Source organism: Myodes glareolus, chromosome X (genome assembly GCF_982192425.1).
Source record: "Myodes glareolus chromosome X, mMyoGla1.1, whole genome shotgun sequence".
NCBI lineage: Eukaryota > Metazoa > Chordata > Mammalia > Rodentia > Cricetidae > Myodes > Myodes glareolus.
Genome location: NC_142053.1, coordinates 87,734,674 through 87,743,476, shown reverse-complemented (window position 1 = coordinate 87,743,476; position 8,803 = coordinate 87,734,674).

Here is an 8,803-nt window from a genome sequence, read left to right as displayed (position 1 = left end):
GATACCACAGATTTTCTGTGTGAATGTGAGGCGGTGTGCTCATGTCTGTCTGGGTGTATAGCTATGAGGGTGTATATACACATGTGCACATGCACGTGAAGGTCAAAGGTCAACATCTGCTGTCTTTGTTGATATACCATCCCCCTTGTTTTACTGTTGTTATTTTGAGATGGGTCTTTCATTAACCTGGAACTCACTGAGTAGTAGAATGGACTGGGTGACTAGTGACTTTTATAGATCCTCATATCTCTGCCTCACTAGGGCTGGGGTTACAAGTTCACACCATGACAACCAGCTTTTTTTCATGAATTTCACAGATCAAGCTTGGGTCCTCATGCTTGTACCACATGCATTTTACTGATACAGACATCACTCTAATCCCTACGGTTTTCTATCCAAATCTTTTCTAGTTTCTAAAACTGTTGTCTACAAGAAATTTCATCCTATACAAATATGACTATAGCATATCCCTACTATCGGGAAACCCAGAATCCAGAATAAGCATACAAAATGAACAAGACTTGTTGGCTGCAAATATATTAATTGTTATGTAATATAGTCTAAGTAATCCAAAGGTACAAAGGACAGATATCATCTTCAATTCTGCTATTAGAAGAGGAATACTGGTCTAACACAGTACTTCATGCCTGTAATCTTGCAAGTTGAGAAGCCGAGGCAGGTAAAATCATGATTTTAGGTCCGAGCTATATAGGGTAATCTAATCTGGGTCATGTGGCAGTCCAATCAGAAAAGAGATAAATTGACAAAAAGAAGGGAGGAAAGAAAGAATGGAGAGAGGGTGGGGATGAGAAAAAGGAGAAAAATGAAAAGGATTCTGGGCAATATATATATTTATTTAGCAACTTAAAAGTTCATCAAAATCTTAACAGAGAATAGTTTAGTTGCTGTTGACCTAATTTCCAAGCTTTGCAGATTGACAGTGATACTTTCATATTTCCCCTATCTTTTCTTCTGCTGTATTCTTTTAGCCTTAACTGGGAAAACCATGGTCCCATAGTTTCATGCACTTCAGAGTAACTAGTTGATTTTTTAATCACTATATTCTAGTGTGAAATGACAGTCAAACTCGTGACAGGGTTGTTGGGAAATTCGAGCACACCCAGATAATATGCTGACTAAAGTGGAAAATGGTCTTGTTGACAAAATAGTAAACTCATAATTGCATTCCCATAAAAAAATAAAGCAACTATGGAAGTGCCCCAAGAGGATGAAAACTGGGGTCAGAAAGGGCAAGTGAAAAAGAAAAAACAAATTAACAACCAACAAAGACTTAATAGGGTCATCAGAGTGCCTGAGGTTGCCAAGTCATCAAGACTTTTGCTCCTGATTGTTTGGTTACTGTCTTAGGTTTTTTATTGCTGTGGTGAAACATGGTGGCCAAAAGCAAGATAGGGGGAAAGGGGGTTGTTTCAGATTAGACTTCCCAGTAATACTCCATCACTGAGGGAAGATAGGGCAAGGCTTCAAGCAGGGCAGGAACCTGGAGGCAGGAGCTGATGCAGAGACTATGGAGGGGTGCTGTTTGCAGGTTTGCTCCCTATGGCTTGATCAGCCTGTTTTCTTATAGAAAGAACCCAGAACCTCCAGCCCAGGCAGGGGTTGAATGTTATGAAGGCATATTCTCAATTGAGGCTCCTTCCTTTCAGATTTTTCAGAACTCTGGCTTTTGCCAAGTTGACATAAAACTAGCCAGTATAATTACCAAGAAAAAATGGTGAACTTAAATTAATTACTACTTTTTCTTTGCTGAGGTGTTTTGGTTGGCACTAGTGAGGATGAAGCATGAACAAACAACTCTAAAATCCCAGATATCTGCGGCAAAACCAGCTGACTGACTGCTGAGCCTTGTGAGGAGGTAAAATCCTGTAGCAGATATTTTTTTTAAATAAATATGACTCACATAGCAACTAAAATCTAGCTGCATCTGTCTTTATTTTGGAAACCAATGAAAGAAAATTTTATCAAAGTCTTTTAGCTAATACTTACACTGGGTTACTTTATAAAGTTGTTATAATCCTTCCAAGTGAGGGTGTTGAGATGTAAATAAATAAATGCATATTAAGGAATACTTTTGTGGCTGGGTTAATGTTTACATTTCTCTTTTAATAGTGTGTAGAGTATCTTCCTGCACTGAAGACTAGAACGTAGGGATGGAGGTTCTACATAGGCACCAATTTGAGTTCTTAATGTTTAATGAGTTGTGTAAGCATTGTCCAGCAATAGGACCTTGCCATCAGTTTGTAGACAGCAAGCTACAGCTTTCAAAACAGCCTGGGCTCTTTGGAGATTCTCATGAGATCCTTTTGGCCAACAACTTAATTAGATGTAACCCAATCTTGTTATTAGAAGCTTAATTTGGTGACAAGAGATGGCCAGTTAGGACTAGGTCTTCACAATTATTTGGTAATTTCATTTAAATTACCTTAATATATGTATATATGTTAGGAAGCTTCAACTGTATCAGGTTTTCATACTACCCCTCAAATGGCACTTACTTTTAGCTGTCTCTCCTGCATTCCCTTCCTGGTCCTACTCTCCCTTCCTCTCTCTATTTGATCCTCTCTCAACCAGTCCACCTATCATCCATAGCTATCTACAAAATTTCCCTTCCATAGGGAGATCTATCTGTAATTCCCGGTCCTTTACTAAATACATAACCTCTGTGGTTCTTCAGATTGCAGCTTGATTAGCAATGACTTAAAAACTAACATCCACATGTAAGTGGATACATATTGTAGACATAAGTCACAAAACAATCCCACATCAGTTTGGAATTATGATTAATAAAAGGGTTATTTATTTAAGGGGAAAACTTAAGGTTCACTGTCTTAGACAACAGCCCTCTGCATGACCAGGAACAGAGTCTAGTAGCTGGAAGTGGAGCCAGAAGCAAGAGAGAGAGAGAGAGAGAGAGAGAGAGAGAGAGAGAGAGAGAGAGAGAAAGAGAGAGAGAGAGAGAGCGAGCACAGGGCTACTGCTGCATTTTAAAGCAAAAGAGACCATGCCCAAGTGGGCTGCTATCTTCAAGATTATTGGCTGAAGGAGCGGAAGAAGATCCCTCAGCAACATATCACATTTGTCTTTCTGGTTCTGTGATATCTCTCTCAGGATAATTTGTTCTATTCATTTATCTGTGAATTTCATTTATTTTACAGCTGAGTAATAATTCACTTTGTAAATGTACCACACTTTCTTTATTCATTCTTCTGTTGAGGGACATATAGGTTGTTTCAAATTTCTGAATATTATGACTAGAGCAGCAATGAACATGGTTGAGTAAGTGTCTCTGTGATTGGATGACACATTCGTTGGTTATATGTCCAAGAGTGTTACAGCCTGTTCTTAAGGTAGATTGATTCTTATCTTCCAGAGAAACCAACACACTGATTTCCATAGTGGCTGTCCAAGTTTGCATTTCAACAGCAATGAATGAGTGTTTCCGTTATTCTACATCCTTGCCAATGTGAGCTGTCACTTGTTTTGTTGATGTTAGCCATTCTGGTGGGTGTAAAATGAAATCTCAAAGTAGTTTTAATTTGCACTTCCCTCATGACTTAGGTTGCTGAACATTTCTTTAAGTGACGAACACCTTTTTAAAAGCTTGATAAACATTGTAATCTTTTTTGTAATTTTATTAAATTATAAAAGTTTCCATTTCCGCCCCTCCTCCCACCACCCTCCCACTCACCCCACTCCCTCTCCTCCTCCCTCTCCATCCCTAAGAGCAGTCAGGGTTTCCTGTCCTGTGGGAAGTTCAAGTTCCTCCCCCTCCCTCCAGGTCCAGGAAGGTGAGTGTCCAGACAGACTGGTTCCGCAAAATCCAGTATATGCAGAGGAAACAAGTCCCAGTGCCATTGTCAATGGCTTTTCAGAAAGACTCCGGGCCAGCCACATTCAGAGAATCTGGCCACATTCAGAGAATCTGGTTGGATCACTTCCTCATTCAGTCGCAGTCCAACTGGCCTTGGTAAACTCTCATTAGATCTGTCCCCTTGTATCAGTGTAAACATTGTAATCTTGAACATTCATATGTATTGCTAAAGTATTCCTAATACCTAAGCCATAGATTCAGCCTAGCTGTCCATGAACAACTAAAAGGATGGTGTTCAATGACATTTCATGCAGTGATAAAGAAAAATAAGTAATAGCATCTAAAAGCAAATGGTTGTATTTTTAGTTTATTACCTTAATTAAATATAGACTCAGTAAGGCCCAAACTACATTTTCTATATCATATGCAATCTCTTTCCCTCTATGTCTCTTTGTGTCTCTGTTTTTCTACTTATCTATCTATCTATCTATCTATATATATATGTCTATCTATCTATCTATCTATCTATCTATCTATCTATCTATCTATCTATTAGGTCTCAAGTAAAGAGACAATGAGAAGAGTGAGTATAAGAATAAACGTGACATAAAAATATATTGAGGGACTATTTTGGGGAAGGGAATTTTAGGAAGATGGTGACATTGGTGGCAATGGCAGTGAGTAAGGGAAATGAATAAGAAGATGTTAAAATCATGCATGTGCATAATATGTATAAATGAAAGCATTTTTATGGCTAATTAAAAAACAAGGTTAATGGCAAAATATATTCAATTATGGGGTTTAAGATACATATGATTTTTTTTTATTTATGGGAAGTTATGGCTCTTTGTGTAATTGAATTTCTTTCCCATAAGAACCTTTTGTCCTTCATCAACCACACATTTGAAAATGATTAGTGTCTAGAATATATATATATATATTCTCAAAATAGTGTCTAGAATATATATATATATATATATATATATATATATATATATATCCTCAAAAGCCAAGAATCAAGGAAACGATCAAATTAAAAGATTAATACTTAACCAAAGAGAGATACCAATGGCTACAGAACAGTTTAAAAGGCACTAAATGTCCTTAGCTACATAATAGAATGGTTAAAGCCATGAAAGTAACTGAAATCAAATTTTGGAGAGGAAAAGGGAACTCTCATTCACACTGATATGACTGTACATGGGTGCAGCCACCCTGGGAATCAGTGTGGAGAATCCTCCAAAAGCCAAAAATAAACTGATCATATAACCTAATTATATCACTCTTTGATATATGCCTGAAGGATTTGATATTCTACTCTATAAATACTTGCTCAGTCATGTTCATTGATGCTCTAGCCTCAACATCTAGGGGATGGAAATAACCTAAATGTTCTTCATCTGAAAAATGGATAATGAAAATGTGGCACATAACCACAATACAATAGTATTCAGCTGTAAATAAAAATGAACTCATGAAATTTACTGGTAAATAAATGGAACTAGAAAAAACCATCTTGAGTGAGGTTAACTGTTGCCTCCGCACTTTTCTGTGAACACCTGAACCTCGAAACAGGCGCGCGCTTTCCTGACTCAAGCCCGTGAGAACGGATTAATATCCTAAAGGGTTAAAACAGACACACACACACACACACACACACACACACACACACACACACACACACAAGAGACCGGGCTCATCTACCAAAGAGCAAGTGACAAATGGCAGCTTTATTAAGCAAAAGTCGGGTATATATATCGTGGGGCAAAAGGACACCAGCCCCCCATCAGGAACAAGGAAAGAGAAAAATCAGGGGGCCGCACCCAAGGTCGGAGAGCAGCTGAACAGAGAAAAGAGGAACCTTTCTTTCTCTGACCCGGGAACCTTGCCTGCGGCGAGAACCTTGCTTGCAGGTGGAATTACCATAACAGTAGAGGGAGAGTTCTCTCTAAGCTACACCCTTGGGCTGTAGGTGAAATTATCATAACAGGAGAGGGCGAGTTCTCTCTCTGCACACCCTCAAGCTGGTGCAGTGGAACCAGGAAGCAGAATGGCCCTGCATAGCGCCTCGGGAAAAATGGGGAACGACCTGTGTACCTACAGTTAACCTAGACCCAGAAAAAGAACTGTCACATAATCTCTTTTATTTGTGAACTGTAGTTCTAAATTTATAAATCTGAGTATGTAACATGGAGCAATCACAGAAAACACAAAGTAGAAAGGAACCATAGGGAACGGTGGAAGGAGTTCTAAACATGGGGATCATAGGACACAGGTTCGTTGAAGTAGGAAACAAGGAAAATGTGTGTGGGTGTGTCTTTCTGGGGAGGGGAATACAGGAAAGAAGGAATAAGGAGGGAAAAACACTAAAGATGTTTGAAAAAGCCATAAAGAAGCATCATTTTGTTTTCTTAAAATAAAATGTGTGTGTAAGCATGTGCACAATATAAGTATATGTACACACACACACACAAATGTACTTAATGAAGTTACACCACTGGAAGTGATAATGCCCTCCCCAAGTACCATAGACTTTCTAAACAAACCCCTCAAATGGGGGAATGGGAGGAGGGGAGGAGGTGGAAATTTTTAATAAATAAATTAATTAATTAAAAAAAGAACCTCCCCAAGTCATATAGGCAATTGTTTGCCTTGGTTGCCTTCTAAAACTTTAAAGTAAGTCCCTACCGCTAAAGACACCACACACTTCAGATAAAGGATTTGTAAGAACTGAACTAGTATTACTTACAAACCTCCTCCCTTAGCACAAGGTCTCAGTATCAGAAGGTGCTACGCAAATTGCCATGTTAGAAAAGCAGCAAATAGTCCTGCCCAACTGGAAAGTCTACAAAACACAGCAAATGATCCACAGTGCAAGCTGTACCCAAGGGTGCAATAGTGGCCCTCAGAACTCACATGATTACCAACAGTCGTCTAATTAGACTTAAGGACTACTCAGTAGGAGGGAATTCATGCGTGTGATTGCAAATCTAGCCAACTAACCATGGCTGGGGTGTTCATGGTCCCCAGAGGTAAGACTACTGCTGCCAGCTTCCTAAGCCAGTGTAATTCCTAACTCCTAACTGCTAAATACCCATTCTTGTACTCAGCAATAAATGGAATTCTTACCCCTCAGTTTTTAGAAAAAAGATAAGCTCCTTTTAGTGGCAGACAGAGACCATTACTAAAATCCATAAATGAACAGGGCAGAGAACAACTAACTGTGGGGTATTCATCCCCAGGTGATGCAGCACCAAAACATAGTCCTCACATCTAAGTTGCAGGGAAGGGAGTGGGAAGATTCTAAGAGCCAGAGGACAAGGATTTCCACTGTCAAATAGTGTTTTGTTTTGTTTCTGTGAAAGGGAAGCTGAACCCAAGAAATCTTAACGATATGAACACCTAACTAAGATCTGCACAATGACATCACCAGTTGACAATCCAATGGGCATGGGGGAAATTTCACAAGGCCACTCCCATACATGACGAACTATAGGTAAATGATTGCTAAAATAGGAAGAATTAATTTTCTGGATCCTTGATAGGTAGACAGTACCAAATTACAAAGTGGTCATCCTTAAACATATATCAGAAATACTAAATAAATTCAGTAGGATATGCATATATATGTATATATTAGGATAATATATATATATATATAATGTGTGTGAAATAATATGTAAAATAGTAGTGTATATGATATAATAATGACCAAAGAAGATGTGGTCATATATTTGAGAGGGGTGGAATGGGCATGGGAGGATTTGGATTGGAGAGAAAGTTGCTAGAAATGATGCAAATACAGAACCTGGGTCTAAAATGCTCAAAATTAATTGATTAAACAAGTAAATGTAAACAAAGAAAAACTACTTTGAGATTCCATTTCATCCTGGTCAGAATTGCCATCGTTAGGAATACAAATGACAACAAATACCAGCATGCCATGTGGGAAGTCAAATGCTTACACATTGCTAATGAGAGTGCCAACTAGTGAAGCCACTTTGAAATTCAGCATTCAGGTTTCTCAAAAAACTAAAAATTGTACCACCATATGACCAAGTGACATGACTCCTGGGCATGTAGCCAATATTTTATGTCCCACTACAGATATATATGTACATCCATCTTCATTGCAGCTTTATTCACAGCAACTCAAAAATGAAATTGGCCCAGATGTCCATCAAATGACTTATGAATAAGAAAAATACGATACATAGACACAATATAGTATTACTCCATGATAAAAGAAATATGAAGTAATGAAATTTGCAGGTTAATGGATGAACCTGGAAAATATGCAGAGAGTTAAAGCAGGACCAGAGAAAAGCACCATATATTCCCTTTCATATGTGGATCCTAGCTTCAAACTTTTGTTTTGTGTACTGAGTGAATAAGTGGACACCAGGAAACTAGAAAGGGGCAATTGTGTGGAGAGGTGTATTAAAGGAGCAGAGATAGTAGATTATAGGTAAGAAAAAAGTAGAAGTGGATTTCTCTAGGTGGCAAGGCTTAACCCAGCAAGAGCACTGGAGTAGGAGGGGAATTAGTAAGAGTGGGGGAACTTATTCCAAAGGGAGATGGTATGAAAAGTCATCCGAAGCCTACTATATCACATACAGCTAAAACAAATTAACTGCAGGAATTGCAGAGTATCAATATATAAAACGCAGGGAGAGGGAAAATATTGGAGGTTAAAGAATTAAACGGAGATGGGGGCCCCGTGATTATGGGGGAGAGGAGAAGTGAATGGCTAAACAAGTACAAAGGGATGCAGGAAGAAGCCTTATGGAAGTTCATTCGTTTGTACATTAATTCCAAAATACCATAAAAATGGAGTTAGAACGGATATACTATGCATGGTGGGGGGTGGTGACAATGTTGCTCCAGAAGATATGGATTATTAAGTCAAAATCACAGTGCCAAGCATAGGCTTCCTTCCTATGAGTTATAGGTTTCTTTGAAGTGAAAAGA